Raw genomic sequence first — 24549 nt, 5'->3', positions numbered from 1 at the left:
TAGGTTTTAAGTTTCTTGAGACCAGAGGTTGTCCTTTTTCATCTTTCAACCCCTTCCCCTCTCCAGCCCAGCACCCACCACGGTGCGTAGTATTTTCTCAGAAAGTTGTTGAAAATGGAGCTGACCAATGCAATGTCCTATTGCTTATGAAATCCCCAGCACCCCTAAGCCACACTTTCTCTCTGTCTCTCTCCCTCTTTTCCTATAACAAGTGACAGCTTGTTAGGAACAGGGGCAGCTCCGTATTGTCCATCAAGCTTTCCGGCTGGTTGCTGACCTTCCTTATCTGCAGCAGGGCCTTTACCCAGATCTTGGGATTTATCCAAGCTGCCTCATCCCCACAGCAGCAGTTAGGACCCACTCTGGTTTATGCAGATACTTTAAGAGAGATTATTTTAAGCACCACTAAAACCCAGGCAGAGGCAGGGCTTGTGGAAACCCCAGCATTTAGGGGCACACCCCCTGTTTGACATGGTTCACATACCTACTTTCAGGGGATTTGGACAAGGAGGCCCTAAATGCCTATCTAGGCTTTGACTTAGGAGCATTGTGCAGGGGGTTTAAGAAAGCTTATTTTAAGACTTTCTCAGAAGGCTGGAGCAGTATCTTTATGATTTATTCTGCTACCTTTCACTCAGAGCCTGTGATTTCTAATAACATCTATTTCAGGTTGGATTTAAGAGACAGATCGGCCTCTCCTGAATTGGCCACCTTTGATGTTACAGTACGGAGGAGGGGAGGGACAGATGGAACAAAAGTCATAATTGCCCAAATTCACAATAGCTTCCCAGCAGCAGCCAGCACAAAAGAAATGTTAATGCAATAAACTGTAAATGGAAGCGAGCTAAGCAGGATTTATGGTGGGCGCAAACCTGCACCAACTCGCTGGAACCTCGTTCCTTCATCCGTGAGCATTTCCATAGTCACAGCAGAACTGAACTCATTTGAAAGTCAGTGACCACTCTGCATTTTCCATCCCCCTGTAGATCTTGCACCCCCTAAACAAACAGATTCCTGTAAAAACCTAGGAAGTCCGGGAGAATGGTTGGGGAGAAAAGATCAGTCATTGAGGGCTCAAACCTGAAATGCTGGCAGCGTCAAGAACACATCAGCTGGGAAGCATGTGCATTACAGCTACAACCAGAGCGGGCATTTTTGTTCCGCTCCGAGTTGGGGATCTCTGCAGATACAGCAGATGGCCAAGTGTTTCCATGTTTCAGCCATGAAGCGAGAGGGCAGCGTGTCATTCGCCAGCCAGGCACTTACCCATCCGTCAGGGCCACTGCTACAAATGGCTGCTTTTCACATTTGGGTTCCTGCAGCTTTCATTTCCATTTAGGCTCACACATACCTTTACCTATGTTGTAACGTGTGGGGTGTTCATTGTCTCCTTGTCCAGATTGCTAGCCCGTTTGGTTTTTTAATTAGCTGAGGAGCACAGTCTAAATGGAAAATTGCTTTCTGAGATCCCTGTGCTCTGGCTCCACGCTGTGAGGGGCTCCCTGTAATTAAACGCGTTTTAAGAGTTGTTCTCTTGTGTGTGTGCTGTAGCCGTCAGTGCCTTTCCCACTAGCTGGAGAGTTCTTTTTTGGGCCTTGAGACTTCAATATCAATACCAGATAGAATTAAAAGGAAATTTATGTATCAATTAAGTATGGGGGATTTTTTCCCCCTTTGGTAGTTGTGGTAAAGAACTCCTTGGTGGGAAAGTAAATTTTACACTTTTTAGGTCCAGGAGGGTGGTCGAGCATTATGGAGACACCGAGAGGAACCCAGACAGGAAGTCAGGAGATCAGGATCCCGGATATCAGCAAAGTTTCCAAGTCATCAGTCTCAGGTCTTGGTCCCCATAGTGAGTATTCCACAAGTCCTCTCAACAAATCTAGAATTCATTCTAGAATTCTAACTTTCAAAATAAAGTACCCATAGTTAAAAGTTGCTGCTGCAGTTTTAGATGGTACACAGGCAGCTTGTTAGAGCTTGGACACAAAGGGACATGTCACTGGGGTCCCTGCCTTGTGAGGGATCAGTTCATCAGTAATTAACAAAGGAGAAAGGAAGCCCTTTATGAAGTTTTTGCCTAGAGGCTCAAAATAAAAATTTCGAGTAATGGTCCCTAAGTGAGTGTGGCCATTAGAGAAGGTCTGACATACTATGTAGGATGGCGTGCTCTTCTCTGCATCTTTTCTGAAAAAGATTTGCCATTTTTTTTCTAATCAACATCTGGACAAAGTCTGGGGACACGTAGATGTCTGAGACCAAGACCACGTAATAGACATCATTCATTAGGAAAAACTACTGGAATTAAAATCCACTGTTCACATCCTAATATTACAGGACGCATGGGCATGTGGTAAAGCTCAATTTAATCCTTCCTGCGAGGCCTAGATCTGGCAGAGAAGGAAAAAGACAAGGATGAAAAGAAAGACAAGAAGGAAATCCTTATAGACAAAGAGCCACACATACCCAGACCTCTATTTTTTGCACAAATGTCCATTCCTGTGTCCTATCACCAGCCTGACCCTGTCTTCTCTATGTTCTATAGCAGAGCTCATGTTTTTCTATGGATTTCTGCTGCCAGGACTCTCCCCAGACCACAAACCACCTCACTCTTCACGCCTTACCCCGTTTGGCCAAGCTCTTGGAGCTTTCTTCCTTTTGAGTCTTATTTTCTGTTTTGGGTACGTGACGATAGAAAGCACATGGGATCTGGGCATAGCTTGGGAGAGCCCCGGCGCCGCAGATGCAGCACTGGCTTTCTTCTCTGGACAGTGGGGATAGCCAGAGTCTCGGAAGTCTGACTGTAACGAGGTGTTCGGACCGTGGGGCTGTTTGCAATGACCTTCACGTTTCATTTCCTCGTAACTTTGTGATGCGTTCTCACCTGCCTCCTCCCCTATGCTGAGGTTGCTTTTCCTTTACCCCACAGGCTTTTAACTGAGGTCAGCAGGGCAGCGGGTCTGCAAGTGTATTTGGGAACATGCATTTGATTCCACGTGTAGTAGGAAATAGATTAATTAAGGATACTAAACCCCATCTAACACTAAATCTCATGAAGCTTCACAGGGCACCCAAAGTACCAGTCTGTACGGCAATAGACAGCAATGTGCTTCTGAGCATTTTGAAGGCAGTTTGCCTGGCTACATGTTTTTAAATTGTTATCAGATGCACTCAGGATTGTCACGCCTTGATGGAGTTTCTTTCTGCCAGAGGGCTTAGTGTCATTTCTGGGACCCCACCAGAATTCCGCTGAAGCTATAAGTAGTCATGCAAAGTCGTAGGTTAAATGATTTGGGAATAAAATGTCACTTGACGTGACAGAAATGAACCCTCGGAGGCCCACACTTCCTCTGGGACTCGCTCTCACAGTTCTCGTGTTAAGTAATTTTATTAACTGAGGCAAGGAGGGGCATGAGGTGACAAGGGAAATATTTTTTTGCTAACATTTTAATCCTAATCACAAAATTTATTGTGTGTGGCTCTCTACGCATGTGTAGCTATGAAGCGCTGCAAGAGGATGAAAGTAAAAAGGAGAATGCCTTGTTTTTCTTCCCAGGTGTTATTTAAAGCATCGTATGAATTGTCAAAGAGATTAATTGTTGTTGCTTGCAGCTAAACAGATGATAAATTTTAAAATTATATTATTACTGCGTGTCAGCTTAAAAGCTCTGTGTCCCAAGTGTGTCACCTTTTTCTGTTGCTGTTGACAAGGTTCACGTTTTATAGCACACCGCCAGAAGGTGTTGACACATATTCAGATCACTGATTAAATGTTTTTAAAACGTGCCACTCAGAAACTAACCCTGATGTTCTATGAAAGAGTCATTTTGGGGAGCAAGATTTTTTTTCCTCTATTTCACTGATATGGAAGAGATTTTAAATATTGCCATTTAAAAAAAACACCCTATGTGGTTACATTTTCCTATTTTAAAGCGAAAAGAGGAGAGAAAATGTTTCCGGCACTCTCATGTCTTCTGCGCAGGAGGGGAAGCCACAACATGGTGTAAAACTACCTTGAGGAAGGTGCTAAATGGCTACTTGTAAACACCCCTTGTTGGGCCAGGGGACCCTTGATGTGGGAGTGAGAGGGTGGGTCTGAGGTGCTGTGGGTGCGGTAAAGCCCAGTGTTGTGACTGGGCCGGCTGGTCGGTGCCGTGACAGTCCTAACGCTGCCCAGCCTCCCTGCGGACGCCTCTGACACCGCCGCTGCGCGGGAGGCCTGGCTGTCCCTTTGCCGCTGAGATGCCAAAGACTTTGCTGGTCACGGCGTTTTGTGTGTTGTGGATGGAATGGGCTGCCCTTTGGACCCAAGGCTTCCATGAATCCAAATGTATATCGGTTACAGTGATAAACATAAGGCCTCATGGATCAATATTTTAATGCTTTTTCTCGTCAGTGTTTGTGGGGACACTGTCCGTAGATGCTCTGGTCTCTGAGCACAGCACGAAAGCTTTTAAAACAAATGATTTACTATTCATTGTGGAAAATTTGGGTTTCTCTCCCCTCCCGGATTGTCAGGATTCCTGTGCCTAGGTCAGTTTTGGAGTGTGACTTTTTCCTGCTAGTACAGAGGAGGCTGACATTGCTTCAGTGATGTTGCAGAGGATGGTGTGAGATGTGAAGCCCACGTTGAATGTCCCTTCACCGCAGCATGGTGCAAGCTTAGAGATGTTTCTGTGACAGCGTTGGGTGCCCTCCCCGGGACTAAATGATCTCTGTAACCAAAAGTATATACAAGGTTGCAAATAGGGAACAGCTCATGGCTTCAATGATGATAGCTGCCAGTCACAGAGCATTTAATGCGTATCAGGAACCCCGACCACATCGCACATATGGTGTCATTAAACTCCAACGACATAGCAGCAGATATGCAACGAAGTGTGGTTTGTCCCCATTTTAACAAAGGAATAAAGCAAGACTTAGTCATTATTTCCGTAAGTGGCAGCCAGTGTATGAACCCGGGCATGTCAGATCTTACAGCCTCCTTGGCATTCATCAACAGTTGTTTATTGGTAATCTATCACTATTTTAATCACATCTGCCTTTTTCATCTTGTTTTACTTATTTTGGGCTTTAAAAAATTGATTCATGATTTAAAAATAAAACCTCATGCAGAAGTCCCTGCAAATTCAGGATAAAACAGTATTCTGAGAGGGGCACCTGGGTGGCTCACTCCAGTAAGCATCTGACTCTTGATGTCAGGGTCATGAGTTCAGGCCCCACACTGGACTCTGGGCTGGCTGTGGAGCCTGCTTAAACACACACACACACACACACACACACAAGGGTGCCTGTGTGGCTCAGTTGGTTGAATGTCCAACTTCGGCTCAGATCTTAATCTGAATTGTGAGTGGGTTCAAGCCCCATGTTGGGCTCTGTGGTGTTAACTGATTCAGATTAAGATTCTCAGCTACCTCTCTTGTTGCCCCTCCCCCACTTGCTCTTTCTCTCTTTGAAAAATAAACATTAAAAAAATAATAAAACCAAAACTCCACAAAAACACGCCTTAAGGTTTCCTGCCTTAAAGTAGGGGTGAGGGGAAAAGATTGTAAGGTGCTCCCTGGAAAATAGCTCCTTGTGGCTCCATCTTGTTTACTTTGGGCACCTGGTGATGCCCCCAGAGTGTCTGAATTTATGTGTAAGCACTGTGCTAGGTCACCGAGGTTGCTGATAATGTGGGCTGGCTTCTTAGAGGTGAACTGAGGCCAGGCGGAGAGGGTGGCTGAGAGGAGTAGTTTTCACTGTTGAACTCTTTGGTATCCTTCTGGAACTTTGTGAATATAGTATCTTTTCAAAAGAAAAGGACACTTTCTGTTAAAAAGCCATCTCAGATAATTTAGTTGAAATGAAAATTTCACTGGACCCACACGATCATAAAAATGTCGAGTTCTTAATTTATTATCTTATTTTGTGGGTGCCGTAACACCCAGTTTGAGTTTGTTTGTACCCTCATCCTTCACGTCCCAGGGCACCATCTCCATGGGGCCTTCTCTTTAACTGACCATGGCCTCTTGGTGTATAGTCAGGTGATCTTTCTTTTCTTTCTGCCCCTCACCTGTTGTTGTTTTTTTATTTACTGTGTGGATTTTTTTTTGGATGGCATTTGTTTCATGGGTTCTTTTCTCCACATAGGAGATATATAGATATAGATATAGATATAGATATAGATATAGATATAGATAGATAGATAGATATAGAGAGAGAGATCCTTGTGAATATATCTGTATATATTCTTTTATATGAAGCATTGGTTTTTTTTCCCTCAATAAATTATCTTCTGGGTTTAGATTAGGATGGAGAATTTGGCATAAAATACTTGTGCATTTATAATAATGTGTAGCATGCATAAAGCTACATGAAATAAAACCAAAGGTTACATATGTAGAAATACTCCTGTGTTCACAACTACCGGTAACTTCCAATGAAAGCAGTTGCTATAAAGGAGAGAAGCACCTGTGGATGTTAATGTGTCAACACTCAAGCCGTCACCAAGTAAGTTAGACATCTTTGCGCTGTTGATGGACATTCAGATCTTTTCTCTCCTCTGGAAAAGATGCAGTGTGCCCCTGAGCTAAATTATATCCAGAAGAACAAAACTATAAAAACTGTTTCAAAAGTTTGTGTAAATTCGGTGTACCAGCCTCCAGGTCTCTTGCCTGTCTGCATCCTGAGAGGCCCCTCGTGGAATGGCCCTGGTGATTATGAGGTTATGGAGGCTGAGTTAGGACAGAGATCATTTTTGGATCCTTAGTAATTTTGGGTTATCTGTGCCATGTTTTCCTAAGACAAAAACTTACCTGGCAATGGAATACCACTGTGTGGAAGGTGATGTGGAGTAACTGGTTTTTCTTGGGCATTTGGCAGAAAGACAGTTGATGAAGGGGAAGTCCCATATAGTTAATGTTATTTTAGACCAACACATCACCAAATTGATCACAGATTTATTTTCCTCTCCAGCACTGGAGAAGATAGATCTCCATTCCTTCATCTAAGTGTGAGAAAGAGAAGGTGGCTACATTTAGAGTTACAGACTCCAGGAAAATGTATATATATTTTTTAAATTTTTTTTAATGTTTTATTTATTTTTGATACAGAGAGAGACAGAGCATGGGGTAGAGGGTGGGGCAGAGAGAGGAGGAGACACAGAACCGGAAGCAGGCTCCAGGCTCTGAGCTAGCTGTCTGCACAGAGCCTGACGCGGGGCTCGAACCCACGAACGTGAGATCTGACCTGAGCCGAAGCAGGAGGCTTAACCAACTGAGCCACTCAGACGCCCCGAAAATGTATATTTTGAAATTGGGTTTTAAATTCAGGCTTCACTAGCTCCGCAGACAGGATGAGAGGCTCAGGAGCCCTGGGAGACGTTCATAGACTGATTTACATCTTTCTTCTTAGTGAGTTAAGGGGCAGGCGGAGCCAAACATACTGTTTAAAGTGTTTCTATTCCTCTTTGGATTTTTTTTCTTCCCAGTGCACATGGTTGAATTTGAATGTGAGTACTTTAAAGTGCAAGCATGACATGATTTTTAAAGAGGAGCTGCCTTGCATTTTGGAGTAACAATTTTCAGTGCTCATTTACAGTGTTATGTTTTATTTATTATGAGAGAGAGAGAAAGCACGAGCAGGGGAGGGGCAGAGAGAGAGGAAAGAGTGAGAATCCCACTACCAGTGAGGAGCCCAGTGCAGGGCTCAAGCCCACAAACTGTGAGATCATGACCTGAGCCGAAGTCGGATGCTTAACTGACTGAGCCATCCCACTATCCCTACAGTTATATGTTTTATAATAAGACCTTTAAATATTTTAAACACTGGTTTAAAATAAAATTCTCTTCGTACTGACAGTTAATCAAGTTACTGTTGAAGTAACAGTTGACCTTATATTAGGGAGTTGATAAAACCTGGTGATTTGTATATTTGCCCACATTGTGTTTTTCCCAGGCTAGCTACTAAAATCCCATCTTTTCACTTACATTTGAAGATCATTTCAGAATTGTCTCATTAGAATTGGGCACACACAAATCATTATTATATGTGTTTTCCATCGCCACGTTCATTTGGACTCTGTTAAATTCACCCTAGATTTAAGGAGGCTACTAGAAACCTGCTGGATGCTTTGGGCAATAGCTTTACTTTACTCTGTAGAAGTTCTCAACTACCACCAAGTGTGTTTATTCCCCATTCATGTACACTCATTCATTCATTCATTCATTCATTCATTCACTTGCGCATTAATTTATTGCCATCTAAATGGGTGGATAGAACCTCTGCCTTTTTTAATGCTCTGTGCCCAATGCGGGGTTTGAACTCAGGACCCTCAAGTCAAGAGTCACATGCGCTACAGACTGAACCTTCCTGGTGCCCCTAGACCCCTGTCTTTTAAAATAAGGAGTAAAGGGTAGCAGTCAGCATGTCGGCTTACCCTGCCTCAATTTCAGATTTCTAGCCTTCAGAAATGTGAGATAATACAGTTTTACTGTTACAGCCACTACGTTTATGGTACTTTGTTAGGGCAGCCCCGGCAGATGATTACAGCTGACCGTCACCCTTAGCCTTCTGTGTTTCTCACTGGCCTGAGACCCTGCCTCTATTTCCTAGCTAATGGGAAATACATGTGCTGCTTTCCACCCTGTATTTCTTTCCTTTCTTCTTTTTGTCTTTCTTCCTGAAATAACAGGAAAAAAAAAATCCTTAGCAAGAACAGGTAGGCAAGAAAATTGCCATGCCCTTTCATTCCTGCTTCTCTTCCTAAAAAGCTGTCGTTGAAAAATTTGTTTTCTCTCCCACCACATTTCTTCTCCCCTTCTTAGCTTGGTTTTTCTTTCTTTATAAGATTAGTAATCCCTTATAAATTGATAACTCCTAGAGATTGCCTACCCTCCTGACAAGAGATGGGAGTTTATTTAGTAGGTTTTTATGTGTGACTTCTTTTAATAAAAAGGAAATGCAGAGGAGGCACCTGGAGAGGAGGTGCTGGGGAAATGAGGTAGCACATGGTGAGTGTGCTCAGTGTGATGAGGCACATGCAGGGGGCAGGCAGAGTGTGAAGGGGCACGTGAGGGGCACACGTGGGTCATGATTGGGCACATGGCAGGGGCATGCCGAACACAGGTAAGCACGTGGGGGTGTGATGGGACATGTGAGGAAGCTGCTCCAGCAGGGTGTGCAGGCGGTAAGGACTCACACTAGGGCAGGTGATAGGATGTGCCCAAAGTGATGGGGCACGTGGAGGGTCAGGCCACGTGAGAGGCAGCCAGGGGTGGGGATGTGTGGAGTGTGATGGGGCACGTGGCCAGGACACGTGGGGCATGCTGGGGCACATGGCCCAGAGGCCACAGTGTGTGGAGCACGTGACAACGGCATGTGGAACGTGCTGGGGCACGTGGACCACGTGAGTGCATGGTGAGGGTGTGAGCAGGGCAGGTGGGGAAGGCCAAGGGAACAGGACAGGCGGGAATTAAGGATTAGCAGTGGGGCTCAGCATTAGGGGAAGAGCAGAGAAACACTGGAGCACATCTGGAGCACATCTGGAGCAAACTTAACCATTGAGGTCAAGTCGCTAGGAACTGTCTGCTGCTGGAAGGGACAGGTCTGACAGCAATAGGTTACTTCCACCTTTTCTGTTTCCTTCCTGAGGAATTCACTATTATTTTTTTAAGTAAGCTATGTGCCCAAGGCTGGGCTTGAACCCAGGACCCTGAGATCAAGAGTCACATACTCAACCGACTGAGCCATCCAGACACCCCTGTTTCTGAGAAATTTAACCACAGACAGGACTTTGGGGTCATACTGTCCAGTGTCTGAGAAAACGAGGTGGTGCCCTTCGCTTTGCCGTCACTGAGTCCACCACATCTGCCGCTATGTGGTGTAGAGGCAGAACGGCTCTGGATCCTTCCACGCTTGCCTCCTCAAGGGCTTGACTCCTTTGAGAATATCGTGTCTCTTTGCCCTGGTCTTGCCATGACTACCAAATCATCTCCTCAGCCTCTCTGTGTTCTGTAATTTCCCACCTAACCAAATGCGCCCCCCTCTGTCCCCCATCTCACGCCTCCTACTGCAGGTGGTTCCATTCCTACTCTCCACAGAAAAAGTTCTCAAAGTTTCACAAACTCTCAGCTCTTCAGCTGTTCTGTTTCCAGCCCCCCTCCCTCCATTCTGTCTCGAGCCCACTTCAGTACCACTTTCTCCCTGCTCTGTGCCACCAAGACTGCACTGGCTGCCAAACCCAGCCGACAGCTTCGTCCTCAGATGGTTGGATTCTTGTCACCGTTTGGCAAAATTGACCTCAACGGCCTTTAAATGGTTTTTTCTCTTGGCTTCTGTATTAGTTTCCTATTGTTCTGGTAACAGAGACCACAAAACTGGCTGTTTGGAGCACAGCCTATTTATGATCTTTCAGTTCTTTCCGTAGGGCAGAAATCCAACCCCAGGCTCCCTGAGCTAAACTCAAGGCATCAGCCTTACTGAGGCTCTGGGGGAGGAGTCCGCTTCGGAGTTCATTAACGTTGCTGGTAACCCCAAGCCCTGCTCCTCTGAGGTGTATCTCATATATACTGAGCTCTTCCTGCGGTCTTCCAGGTGCCCAGCTTTTTTGCATCCTTCAGGTCTCAGTTCACCCATCTCTCCTCAAAGACATTGCCCTGGCCCTTTCCAGTGTACCTTTCACACAGCCTGCCATTCCCATCCTTCTTTCTCCCACTCGTCACTTTCTGCTTAGCATTTAACACTGTAATATTATCTTGTTTGTTTATGACCATACCCCACTCCTACCACCACTACACTATAAACTGCAAAAGGACAGAAACTTGTCTGTCTTGTTCTCTAATGACTCCCTACTACCCAGCTGAGTGTTTGACACATTGCAAGTGCTAGATAAATATTTGTTGAATTAACAAATAAAATTAGCTTTCTACCTGTCTTTGCCAACCTTGGTCTTGTTGTCATAGGGTAGGGATGACCCCATTGGCAGATGTGGATGCCTAGGCCTGTGGGGGTCATGGCCTGCTGGTCTAGAGCTCCTTGGTTGTTAAAAAAAATTTTTTTTATGTTTATTTGTTTCTGAGAGAGAGAGAGCATAAGCAAGAGGGGCAGAGAGAGAGGGAGACATAGAATTTGAAGCAGGCTCCAGGCTCTGAGCTATTAGCACAGAGCCTGATGCAGGGCTCAAACCCATAAACTATGAGATCATGACCTGAGCCGAAGTTGGACCCTTAACTGACTGAGCCACCCAGGCACCCACCTTCTTGCTTCTTACTACAGTAATTTCTTACTACTATCCTGTGATGTGCATTGTATGTGGCAAACATAATGATTATTAGCTATATAACACAGTCATTGACCTTTGAAGCAAAAAAGACTTTATATTAAAAAGTTCATGGGGCGCCTGGGTGGCTCAGTCGGTTAAACCTCCAACTTCAGCTCAGGTCATGATCTCACTTTCACGGGTTCGAGCCCCGTGTCGGGCTCTGTGCTGACAGCTCAGAGCCTGGAGCCTGCTTCAGATTCTGTGTCTTCCTGTCTCTCTGCCCCTCCCCCTCTGATGCTCTGTCTCTCTCTGTCTCAAAAATAAATAAAACATCAAAAAAAATTTTTTTAAGTTCATAATTCAGAGGCACCTGAATGACTCAGTCAGTTAAGTGTCTGACTCTTGTTTTGTCTCAGGTCATGATCTCACAGTTTGTGAGATGGAGCCCTGAATCAGGCTCCACACTGACAGCATTGAGCCTGCTTGGGATTCTCTCTGCCTCTCCGCTGTGCATGCTCGTGATCTCTCTCTCTCTCTCTCTCTCTCTCTCTCTCTCTCTCTCTCTCTCTCTCAAAAATAAATAAACTTTTTAAAAAGTTTATAATTCAATAATACTGACTAAATTAAGTCAGACACAGAAGAATACATACTATGTAATATAAACCACACTTAGTCTGTGATGGCATGAGTCAGGGTAGTGGTGCTTTGACTGGGGAGTACATGAGTGTGTCTTCTGGGTGCTGGAAATGCTCTTTATCTTTTTTTTTAAGTTTACTTATTTTGAGAGAGAAAGAGCAGGGGAGGGGCAGAGAGGGAGGGAGAGAGAAAATCCCAAGCAGGCTCCACACTGTCAGCACAGAGTACAGCATGGGGCCGGAACTCACAAACTATGAGATCATGACCTGAGCCGAAATCAAGATCAGGTGCTCAACCGACTGAGCCATCCAGGCACCCCAAATGTTTTGTATCTTGATCTTGAGAGTGAGCATACATATATAATGTGTATATCAAGTGGATGGTTAAGATTTGTGTTACCCTGTGGAAGTTTGACCTCCAAAAATCTAAAGAAGTACATAAAAATACTTTCCAAAAGGGGGAAAAGGAAGGTAGGTGAGCAGCTGTCTGAAGGAAGTGATGTGAAGGAGCTGGTAGAGAGTCCCCTGACCACACTGCAGTAGCTAGCTTCACTCTCATCTGCCTTTAAATTGGGGGCTTGGGTTTTTCTTTGTTTGTTTATTTTTTAAAGAATCTGAAGATTGGACAGTGTTTCTCCTTCCCCTCCGGAGGCCCAGAGCAATGTGGCCGGGTGCATTCTGGACTGGGCGGCACTAACATTTGTTCTTCCCGGGGACCGTCTGCTACTTTTCTCTGCCCCAGTGGAGCTGGGGGAATAATAAAGCTGTTATTATTTATACTGCACAGCATTTTTGTCAGTGGTCTTTGTCATTGAGAGTTAGGAAGTCGGTGTAGGACACGAGAGAATTTGTGAGTTTTTAATCCGGGAAGAAGAGAGAGGTAAAGGGGGCTGACTTTCCAGGGATGTGGCTTTTCCAAACACTTGCAGTTTTCCCACTCCTCCTCTCCGCCCCTTCCTGAACTGTGTCCTTTCAGATGCATTTTAGTGACCTCTGAACTCCCTGCCTCCAGCCTGTGTCCCCAGCCACTGCTGCCACCCTTTTGATCTTCCACTTCTCATCAGTACCGTCACCGTGGCTCCCAACCAGTGTCCCCGCCACCAGGGAATATATACAATCCCTCTGCTTACTTGTCAGGTTTCTTTGTGGTTAGTCTCTAATTTCCCTCTCACTTAAACATCCTGTTGTTTAAGGAAAAAGGAATAATTGTTGGTCTCCAGAAGTGCAGGCCTTGACTCGGAAAATTCACTTCTCTCCGTCTCCAATTGCTGCACTTGGAAAGGAACCTTCTTCCTGCTTCCCTGACTTTCTCAGATGAGGAGTTCTTCCTCTCCAGTGTCACTGCCTCCTCCTTTCTTCCTTCTCCTTGGGGACTCTTAGGACACCAATTTAGCCCTTCTCTCTCCTGGCTTTTTTAATCCCTGCCCTGATGCCTCCAAAGAGATACACATCTCTGTCAAAAATGAGGTGAAACATAAACTTAGTTTATGTCCACTTCTTTAAGCCATTGACATGTCTCAACTTCTCTGGATTCCTAACCTCTCTGAGGAATGGTCACACTTCCCCACTAAGTGGGGAATTGAATTCCCAGTCCATTGGAACATCTGTATCTCTTCTAACTCTGCACCTGTCCCCTAAGGTCTTAAATGCTTTCAGAATTGCCAAATCCAAGAGCCCATTTTATTAATTTTTTTAAATTTTTATAATTAAAAATGTTTATTCCTTTTGGAGAGAGAGAGGGTGAGCAGGGGAAGGGGAGAGAGAGAGAGAGAGAGAGAGAGGGACAGAGGATTCGAAGTGGGCTCCTTGCTAACAGCAGAGAACCCTATGTGGGACTTGAACTCAAGAACCATGGAATCATGACCTGGGCTCAAGTTGGACACTCAACCGACTGAGCCATCGAGGCTTCCCAACCAAGACTCCATTTTTAATTCTCATACTAATTAAAAAAAAATTTTTTTTTAAGTTTATTTCTTATGAAAGAGAGAGAGAGAAACAGAGCCCATGAGCTGGCCTGGGAAGGGGGGATAGCAGAGAGGGAGGGGAAGAGAGAGAATACCGATGTGGGGCTCAAACTCATGAACTGTGAGATCATGACCTGAGCTGAGGCCAACAGCTGGACACGTAACTGACTGGCCCACCCAGGCACCCCAGTCTTCAGCTGACTCTGATTCTTGGTGCTGTAGATTATGCCCACTTCTCTGAACTCTCTCTGACCTCTTCCTCGTATCAAGGATGCTAATCTCCCTAGGTTTTCATCTTCGTTTCCCAAGATTCCTTCCAGATTTCCTAAAAGGATTTGTTATCCTTCATTGGACCCTAAAATCCTGATACTGCCCTTGATGATGACATTCTTTTCCTTTGTGATGGTCTCAGAATCTTCTTTCAACCTGGATGTTTGTACAGCTCTTCAAATTTTGTATATACCAAACTGACTTCAGTATGTTTCTCAAAAATATCTTCCTAAATTTGGGTGTATAAAATGGTGCTGTTTTAGTACTTACCATGTTGTGTTGTGATTTATCTCTTTGCATGTCTGTCAGTCCAACTAAAATTTGAATGCCCCAAAGGCGAGACTTCTCTCTTTTTTACAAAATCTGTGCTCAATTGTTGCTAGTGTATGGATGCTGCTTGATTTTTTTTAATATAAATTTAAACTTTTATGAAGTAATAAAGACTCAGAGTTTCTCTTTTGAGTGCTCTGCCTGGTTGTTTGGTCTTTATCTTTCATGTTAGTGACTTCTCATCAAATGTCTGGTGATCTGGGGGTATCAGTCCATATTTAAGAATGAGGAACTTAAAAATTCATGGGGATGCTAACTGATGGACTTCATATAGAGTTATCAGATGGGGCTCTGCCACCTTCACCGGGGGACTGCCTGTCATCAGAGTCTGTGGGGCCTCTGTTTCTCAGAGAGGAATCTTCCAACTTCTGACTTACAGGAATAACCTGGCTGCCAGCATTCTGGGAGCAAGGAGGAAGGGCCCTGAGGAATCGTTATCATATGCCAACTTGCACTTGGTCCCAGTTTTTACCTCTGACTTACTAACTCCTCATTGTGTTTTGCAGCCACAATTTGGAAGCTATTTTGGTTCAGTCTCTCGAGAGCGAGTTCCTTCCTTTCTTTTATTAGAATGGGAAAGTTAGTAGGGGCAGGGTCTTAGTGCTCTTTATACAGATTTACAAACAGTGTGTTCCAGCTCACAACCTTGCCTCCAGAGGTTCCAGAAACCTCAGTTCCAAAGTGCTCCCAGAGCTCTTAGAGAAAGACACTTGTTTTTTTGGCCTGCCACCTCTCTTTGGCCGCAGTACTTCAGGCCGTTAGTAGTTAGCTTTTCACCTGCTGACTCACATTCCATTTTCCACATTTGTTGACATCTTTTTTTTCTTTTAACATTTATTTATTGTTGAGAGAGAGGGGCAGGGTGTGAGCAGGGGAGGGGCAGAGAGAAGGAGACACAGAATCCGAAGCAGGCTCCAGGCTCCAAGCTGTCAGCACAGAGCCCAGCACAGAGTTTGAACTCATGAACCATGAGATCACGACCTGAGCCAAAGTCAGATGCTTGACTGACTGAGCCACCCAGGTACCCCTATAGTAAAGACTCTTTTAGATTTAGTTACCTTTAGCTTTTGCTTTTAGTATTTTGGTTTAGTAATCAGCCAACTTTATGAACATTTATTAGTTTAAAAAAATTATGCTGTTTATTTTTTATTGTTGGATTTTAGGAGTTCTGTATATATTCTGGATATTAATCTTTTATCAGACATATGATTTGCAAATATTTTCTCCTATTCTGCATGTTGCCTTTTAACTGTTTGTAGTGTCTTTTCATGCACAAAACTCTTTACATTATTGAATAAGTTATTTTCCTACATCTTTTGAGATATTCAAGATAGTTTTCTTCTCTAAGTGAAATGACCTATACTAATATACTACTTATGTTAAGTCATCCGTGCATTACTGGTATGAAACAATTTTTTTGAATTTTCTTGATTTGGTTTGCTAAAATCTAGGAATTTTGCATTTATGCCTTAAGTGAGACTGGCCTTTAATTTTCTTGTATTCACCTTCTTTGGTTTTATACTCTCCTCAAATATGTTGGAAGGAATTATTCTATAATTGGAATAGAACTATTATTCTATTCTGTGAAATAGTTTGTATAAGATATGAGTTTTCTGGGGGTGCTTAGTTGGCTCATTTGGTAGAGCGTCCAACTCTTAGTTTCATCTCAGGTCATGATCTCACAGTTCATGAGTTCGAGCCTTATGTCAGGCTCTGTGCTGACAGTGCAGAGCCTGCTTGTCCCTTCCCTGCTCGCTCTCTCACTCTCTCTCTCTCTCTCTCTCTCTCAAAATAAATAAATAAAAACCCTAAAAATAGGATATGAATTTTGTTTCTTAAAGAGTTCTTAAAGCTTCATAGAAATTATCAGTATAACTTTTGTATGTATCTTGACTATTAATTCAGTATGTTTAATAGCATATGATTTTTTCAGGTTTTCCTAGTTCTTATTGAGTCCCTTTTAGTGCTTATATTTATCTAGGAAATTACTTATATTGTCTGTTTTCGAATTTACTGCCACAGAGTTGTTTCTAGCATTCTCTTATTCTCTTTTGCAGCTGTAGGTTTAGGGTTTGTTTTTTCATTTCTAATATTTATTTGTGCCATCTTTCTTTTTTTTTAAGAAATTTTAAAAAAATGTTTGTTTATTTTGAGACAGAGAGTGGGCATGAGCGGGAAATGGACAGAGAGAAGGAGAGAGAGAATCCCATGAAGGTTGCACACTGTTAGTGCGGAGCCCGATGCGGGACTTCGATCCTACAAACTGTGAGATCGTGACCTGAGCCAAAACCAAGAGTCACATGCTTAACCAACTGAGCTGCCCAAGTGCCCCTGTGCCGTCTTTATTTTGATCTTGACAGAGGTTTGTCTATTTTATATTTTCAAAGTATCAATATTTTATATTGGTGATCTTTGATTAATTTTCACTCTTAGTTTTATTATTCTGCTTCCTTTCTTTGGATTAAGTCTTTTGCTCTTAAAAATTCCTGAGTAGAAAACCTAACTCCTTAATATTTAATCTTTCTTATTTATTTATTTATTTATTTTATTTTATTTTGACTATTTACAAAAGTTTAACAAAGAAGTTCAATATGAAAATGCACATGATCTGATTTTTATATTGTAGAGGGGACACGCAGAAACACTGGTGAACACAGCTGTTGTCTGTGCTCCTTTCCAGGGCTTCGAACATGATGACACTGTTTCTTCAAATTACCACCGTTCCAGTATTGCTCTGTTGCCCGCTAGTCGCCATCTCCACATTTTCATCTATCACAGGATTCGTAAAGGGATTGACCCCCACAGTATTTCTTGGACATGTTTGCCACCATTTAATTTCAACAATAATTTTTTGTCTACAGATTTTTTTCAACTTGGTAGGGTGAGCTTTTCTCATGGTGTCTCCTTCTCAAACTCAGAAGCGCCTCCAAATGGAGTTTGTGGCATACTTCACACTGCAGTAGGCCTCTAACCTCTCTTTTTTCTTCTTCAGTTTATTTATTTTGAGAGAGAAAGCACAGGCATGCGCACACACAGTTGGGGGAGGGGCAGAGAGAAGGAAAGACAGAATCCCAAGAAGGCTCCTTTCTGTCAACTCAGAGCCCGCTTTGGGGCTCAGTCTCACGAATTGTGGGATCATGAGCTGAACTGAGATCAGAGTTGGATCCTAAAACAGCTGAGCCACTCAGGCACCCCTTCCTTACTCTTTCTTTTTTAATATGTTCATTTAAGCTTGTAAATTTCCCCCTAAGAACTACCTTAGGTGTGCCTTCCAGGCTTAGGTAGGTAATGTTTCATTTTTACTGTATTTTAAATATTTCCCTTCGATTATAATTTTTCTGATTCATGGCTTATTTAAGTGTCTGAGTTTTCAGAATTACTGATTTCTGACATTATTGTACTGTGGTGAGAGAATTCAGTTTGTACAAGATCGACTAGTATTTTCTGATAACTTCTTTTCTGGCTTTGTAAGTCATCACATTTTGTAAATGTTTCATGTATGCTTTAAAAGAATGTGTATTCCATAATTACTGAGTGAAGAAATATTTGTATGTTCATTAGTGCTTATTATTTCCTCTTCAGTCTGTATTCTTACTAAATTTTTGTCTTTTGTTATGTTTTTATTTATTTTTTTTATGAAGGCTTTGAACTCATGACCCTGAGATTAAGAGTCACATGCTCTACTGACTGATCCAGCCAGGCACCCAAATTTTATTGTCATTTAGATCTATCAATATCTGCTTCTGAATTTGTCAATTACTTCTGTAATTCTAGGAATATTATTTCTTTCTGATAAAGTGATGTTTTTATCATTACCTAATGACTTTTTTTTTATCCCTAAGGATACATTTTGCCTTACTTTCTATCTTGTTTGATATTGACATTAACTGATCCAGTCATTTATTTATTCAGCAGGGTTTCTGAAGAACCTAATCTATGACAGCCACATCATGACCCAAACAGGCAGTGGCCCCTGACTATCTTTATCACCGTGTATGTGTGATATATATGTGATATGTCACATATATAAGTATATATATTTAAGTTTCAACCTGTGTCCTTATGTTTTAGATGTAGCTCTTTTAAATAGTATTTCATTGATCTGTTTTTATTTTTCTTTGCATTTATTTTCTCTTTTAACAGGGATATTTAATGGGTTAACATTTGTTGTAATTACTCATAGAATTACATTTATTTTTACCACCTTTTTTAAAGTTTTTAAGATTTTTTACATAATCTCTATACCCAAGGTGGGGCTCAAATTCACAACTCTGAGCTTAAGAGTCACATGCTACACTGACTGAACCAGCTAGGTGCCCCTATTTTTTATGTACCATTCTGTTGGCTCTATTTTCTTTCATTTTCTGTTGGATTTATTTATTCCTTCAATTTTTTTTTGTTTATATTGATTTTCAAGTTTTATGTTCTGGTTTTTTCTTTTGGTGATTTTAATAATTTTATAATTTTAATGTGTATATTTGACTTAACAAAGTCTAAAGTTACTGAAATCTCTAATCTCCTTCTGAAAAATGTGTTCTAAAGTATTTTAGCCCTGATATACCCTCCTAGTCTTTCATGTTCTCTGTCTAGTATATTATCAGAGCCTACTAATTCTTTTGTTCTTTAAGTCCTTTGTTTAAAATGAGAGGACATTATTGCTGCTGCTGTTCTTTATATAGTAAAGTCCCTTTAAAAGTTTTTTTTTTAATGCTTATTTATTTTTGAAAGAGACAAAGCACAAGTGAGGACAAGCAGGGACAGAGGGAGACACAGAATCTGAAGCGGAGCTCCAGGCTGTCAGCACAGAGCCCAACACAGGGTTTGAACTCACGAACCGTGAGATCGTTACCTGAGCTGAAGCTGGACTCTTAACTGACTGAGCCACCCAGGCGCCCCTATGGTAAAAGGCTCTTTTAGATTTAGTTACCTGTTTGCCACCTCTCAGCTCATCGTGGATCCCACTACCTTCTTAAGGATTCAGTCTCTTGTAATATGAAATATATCTTTGGTCCCTTCTCTTAGTAAAAGTATGAGAGTACTAACTTCTTTTAGTCTTTGTCTGGAAAATGTATTTATTTTGCCCCGATTTTGAATGATAACTTAGTAGAATTCAAGACTAGGGTCACCTGGGTAGCTTGGTTGGGTAAGTGTCTTACTTTAGCTCAGGTCGTGATCTCGCTGTTCGTGAGTTCGAGTCACCCGAGGGGCTCTATAATGACAGCCAGAGCCTGGAGCCTCCTTCGGATTCTGTGTCTCCCTCTCTCTCTGCCCTTGCCAGCTCACAGTCGCTCTCTCTGTCAAAAATAAAATTAAAACTTAAAAAAAAATTTTTTTTAAAGACTAAAGGTTGTTTCCTTCAGTACTTGGGAAACATTGTTCCACTATTTGGGTATTTATTTTGCCACTTGGGAGCAGCAAAATTGTTCTTTCTTCATGAGTAATTATTTTTTTCTGAGTTTTTGTTTTTGGGTTGTTGTTGTTGTTTCTTAATGAGGTGTTCTATAGGCACACTGCCATATGTGTGGGTGTTGATTTGTATGTATTTATCCAGTTCATGACTGTGCTTCTTCAATCTGAGAACTTAAATACTTCTTTCAGTTCTGAAAATATCTAGTCATGAATTCTCATTCTTTCGGTTCTTAGACATTTATTGTAATATTTCATTTTGCCCTTTTTGTTTACTATCTTCATGCCTTCTGTCACCTATTCTTTGTGCTGTGTCTGTATGGTCTCCTTTCATCCATCCTATAATTTACTAATTCTTTTATCAGCCATGTCTAATCTACTGCCCTTCTTAGTTCCATGATTATATATTTTTTGCCTTTTAAAAATGCTGTTTGGGGGCACCTGGGTGGCTCAGTTAAGCATCCGGCTCTTGATTTCAGCTCAGGTCATGATCTTACTGTTTGTGAGATTGAGCCCCAAGTCAGGCCTCGCACTGACAACACAGAGCCTGCTTGGGATTTTCTCTCTTCCTCTCTCTGTCCCTCTCTCACTTACACTTTTCTCTTGCTGTTTCTCAAAATAAATAAACATTTTTAAAATGCTATTTCTCTTTCAAATTAATTTTAATTTTCAGTACTATTCTGGTTGTTTTTTTTAATGCTTACTATTCCTTCTTGGGTCACTTTAGTAACTTCAAACATACATTTCAGACTCTTTCTTAGGTTGTCACTTATTTCTAGTTCCCGGGTATCTATTCACCCTTACATTTGCTTGCTCACTGTCCCACCTGCTGGCTTATTCTTCACATGGTTGGGATTCTATTGTAAGCTCCTCTTCAGCAGGGGTTGTTTTTGACTTTGGGAGTCCAAGTGCCCTGAATTGTGGATACATTTTTGCAGCACTGCTTTGCATTTCTTTTCTACAAACCAAGACTCGGTTGTTTCAGGGTCTTGAACTCAAGTTGATTGCAATTTCTGTGTTTGTAACTTCCAACCCATCCAGGTGGGATTAACTTAATGCCTGCACTTGGTCTTAGCGTAGGTTCACGGTTTCGATGACTCGTACAAAAGGCCTTGTTTATTTTTACAATGCCCGCGCAGGCTACTGCCATTTCTTTGGTGGGCAGAGTTCTTCCAGTTCCCTGTTCACGGACTGGATAGCTTTTTAAGAGGTCCCTCACCTCGCACAAGCCCAAATTGCTGTCTTCTGTCCCAGCCGGGTGTTGAACTCCAGCCTCTTGTCCTTGTTCTAGGACTGCTATCGCTGTGAGGACTCAGCATCAGCTGGAGGAGCTCCACCCTGGAATTCCTGCTGTTTTAGCACTCAAAGGTTTTCCTGTCCTTTTTCTTTCAATCTCAGCTGTCCATTTGATCTTACAAAACTTTTTTTTTTTTTTTTTTTGCTTTATACTATCCAAGGTTTCTGGGTCTGCATCAGCTTAGGCTGCCATAAACCTATTCATCTGTGTACTACTTTTTAGCCCAGAAGAGTAACTAGTCCATACCAGAGGCTGGATGACTGACTGACTGACTGACTGACTGACTGAATGAATGAATGAAATCTTCACCTCCAGAAGCAGGTGGAAGCAGTGTGCCAGTGAATAACACGTCCTGTCTCTCCTGGGGGCCCTGGAACAAGCAGAATTTACTTTTCTATGAGAATATAAGTAAAGAGAGTTCCCAGTAAACAAAATTAAAAGAGAACAGGACTTATGTGCTTCCTCTGTAGTCCCGGAACAATGGGAATGTTGAACTGCCTTCCACTACTTGAAATCCAAAGGCGGACAGAAAGCGGACTGAGGAGTGCGTACTCGTGCCGTTTGCCGATGGCTCCATACAGCACGCTCACATAGAGGAGAGACTGAAGAATTGCAGAAAACAGGAACCCCGGGCCTGCTTCGTTCTCCTTCTCTCTGCTGGTTTTAAGAAAAGCGTGCCTTTGATGAAATCTAGCTGTGGGCTCTTGTCTCCCGTCTTGTGTCAGCCACCTGTGCTAGAAGCTGGTTCTCGACGCCATGCCCTGTTTTAATTCACACTTCTCTGCTAATCAATTACAGCGTGTATCCATTAATCAGGCCTTTTGACAGAGTCAATAACTGCTTTTTTGGGTTTGTGAGGGGCTGCATGTTATTGAGCGAGGAATAACATTCAGGAGCTCACTTTAAAACAGTGTGACTTTCCCAGGCCAGTGGACTTCCCGAGCAATAAACATCTAGTGAGGATATCGTATGGTGGTTTTTTAAATATATTTGGTTGGTGGGATTTTCTCACTGAACACTTCATTAGCAGGGCTCAACATTAGTGAAGTGTGGACAGGTGTACCTCTGTTTAAGAAAAACAAGAAACATCAAAAGCCAATTATTCCCATCACATGTAAATGACTGTTTTTGCCTAAAAGTAGCCTTAAATCATGAACTTCCTTCATTCATATTATGTGTTTATAAGCAATATCTTCTTGGCAGTGGGGTTTGTGAGCAAAGAAACTTAAAGCCAAAATGTTTGGATCTTCTACTAGTTAAGAGCCAATCAAAATTTAGGGCAAATATCTCAATAGTTATAATGTGATTCAAGAGGAAAATATTTTATAAACAAAAGCTGAGCTGATACGCCCATTTCCTGAAGCCCATCGTTTACGTTAGAGTGTTTTAAACCTTCGTATCCATATCCCAATACGCATTTAAGTGCCCCTCAGGCTTTATAATTCGTTACAGCATATCCACATGTTATAAAGTGTCACAGAAATGAAAACTTTTCCTTTTAGCAATGGTAAGAAACAGAGGTGGCAGTGTTTAATTGGAGAGTTACAGTTTGGGGAGTTAAGGTTACCGCACATAATGATGGTAACAGGTTTCAATGATCTTTTTTTTATGACAGATGTACCAACATTTAATTGTTTTTCATCAAGGGTGGAGAGAAAAGACACTTCTGTAGATTTTTCAATTCTCCTACGTGTCACTTAGCTGTCCTCACCATTGTCTAAGCTCCTTTCTCTCATCCTTTTTGCTGCAATGCCTTGTGTCATTCCCTCATGATCAGCACTTTTGTTGTCTTTGTTTTTTGCTGTACCTCAGAAGTCCATCTTTTCTTTCATCTCCTTCCCATTCATGCATGAGGGAACAGTTGTGCCCTGTTGTGGGGATGTTCCGCTGGGTTTCAAACAGTAGGGTTTCTTTTTATTCTCTTCTAAGTAGTACAATGGGGCTGAATGTCTGTTGCAGAATGCACACACTAATATGCCAGGTTATTTGGTTTCTAAGAAGTCAATAAAAATACTACATTTAGGCTCAATCCTTGGCTTGCTTTTTGCCTGTTTGCCTTTCATGTCTTCGGTTGTAAATCTGTGTTTGTTTCTGATCGTAAAATATAATCTTCCATATTAGATTGAAGCGTGGAATCAGCAAACAGAAAAATGTTCCTGGTGGTGGAGTATTTTCACACTAGCAGATTTGGCAGTCTGCACCCTCCCTCCATAAGAGCCTTGAAACAGCGGCCAGAGCTAATTAATGGCAGCTACAACCCGGAGAGGAGGGAAAAAGAGAGTGGATCCCAAGTTGGTCTAGGCAAAACTTTCCGGTGTGAGAAAATAGCACGTCTCTGCCTTTAGAGGTGTGCGGCTCTGACTACTTTCGCCCAGGTCACCTTGCTAGACTGTTGTTTGGGGTGGGGAGGTACGTGTGAGCATGAGTGTACCTAGCTAGAGACACAAACCCAGAGGGTATCGCAGCAGTAAAAGGCTAAAGACATAAAAAGCTAGAGATGTCTTAAGACACTTTGTTCTCATATTCAGGAACAATCTTCAAAATCCTCCTTAATGAGGTCATAAAAGAAAAAAATGGAACAAGTGTTCCTTGTGTATCTCACTAGGGCATGTAGTCAGGGTCACTTGCCACCAGTATCCTATTTAAAAAGGGATTGGGGTAGTTCAGTCAAGCATTGCATTAAGAGAGAGACTTTGATTAATTCCTTCTCTTTTCTTTTGTGCTACAGATAATTTCAGTAAATTTGTGATACTTTCTGGTTAGCCATTGCTGGGGCTTAAAGTTCTGGATGCGTCATGCTGAGTATTAGCATTTATCGGGCCTACTTGGCTATGGTGAAGAGTAGTGTATGCTACAGACAGCTGTCTAATCTTTGACAAGCAGGGCTGGTCTTTAAACATGACCATTATCTGAGATCTTAGCGTGAGGAAATTTCTACTCTCAGGTTGATGGAAAGAAATCTTGGTGCGAAAGAAGGAAAGACTCAACAGTAAGGAAGACGGTGATTTATCATGGCCAACTTTTTTAAAGGGCCTGGATCTGCCTCTTAACTCAGCTTGGGTAAGTTTCAGGGATGGCTCTCAAAGGAAACAAAAGCAAGAAAGGGACAAGTGAGTGCTGGCAGTGTGTGCTTTCACGAGGCTGTGGCGGGGGGAGTTGCAGATTGGCCCTGGACAGTCAGGATCAGGTAGGAAATTGAATTCTATTGTCATTTGTTTTCTTTTGTTTACCAGCTTTGTTTGTCGAGAGGCCCTCAGAGATATGAAGGGTCATTTTAGCACCACGCTGTAGAAACCTAGTGTCAAATGTCAAGTCTTCTGGTTGTTTAGACCTAGAAGCAAGTTAGGGTATATTTCAAGCAGTTATTTTTTAAAAACTCAATCACATTACCTGTTGTATTTTATA

At 42.3% G+C, this 24549-nt stretch overlaps 1 protein-coding gene and 1 pseudogene across 3 annotated transcripts in view; one reads left to right on the top strand and one right to left on the bottom strand.

The window, feature by feature from the left end:
• Positions 1 to 24549, top strand: part of CLYBL (citrate lyase beta like) — a 253205-nt gene that overhangs the window by 82569 nt on the left and 146087 nt on the right. The gene's annotated exons all lie outside the window — the stretch shown is intronic.
• On the bottom strand, positions 17005 to 17337 carry LOC115290373 (annotated as a pseudogene).

This window comes from Suricata suricatta, chromosome 4 (assembly GCF_006229205.1).
Source record: "Suricata suricatta isolate VVHF042 chromosome 4, meerkat_22Aug2017_6uvM2_HiC, whole genome shotgun sequence".
Taxonomy (NCBI): Eukaryota; Metazoa; Chordata; class Mammalia; order Carnivora; family Herpestidae; genus Suricata; species Suricata suricatta.
Note: the sequence above shows the minus strand (reverse complement) of the source record. Positions and strands in the feature narration are given on the sequence as shown.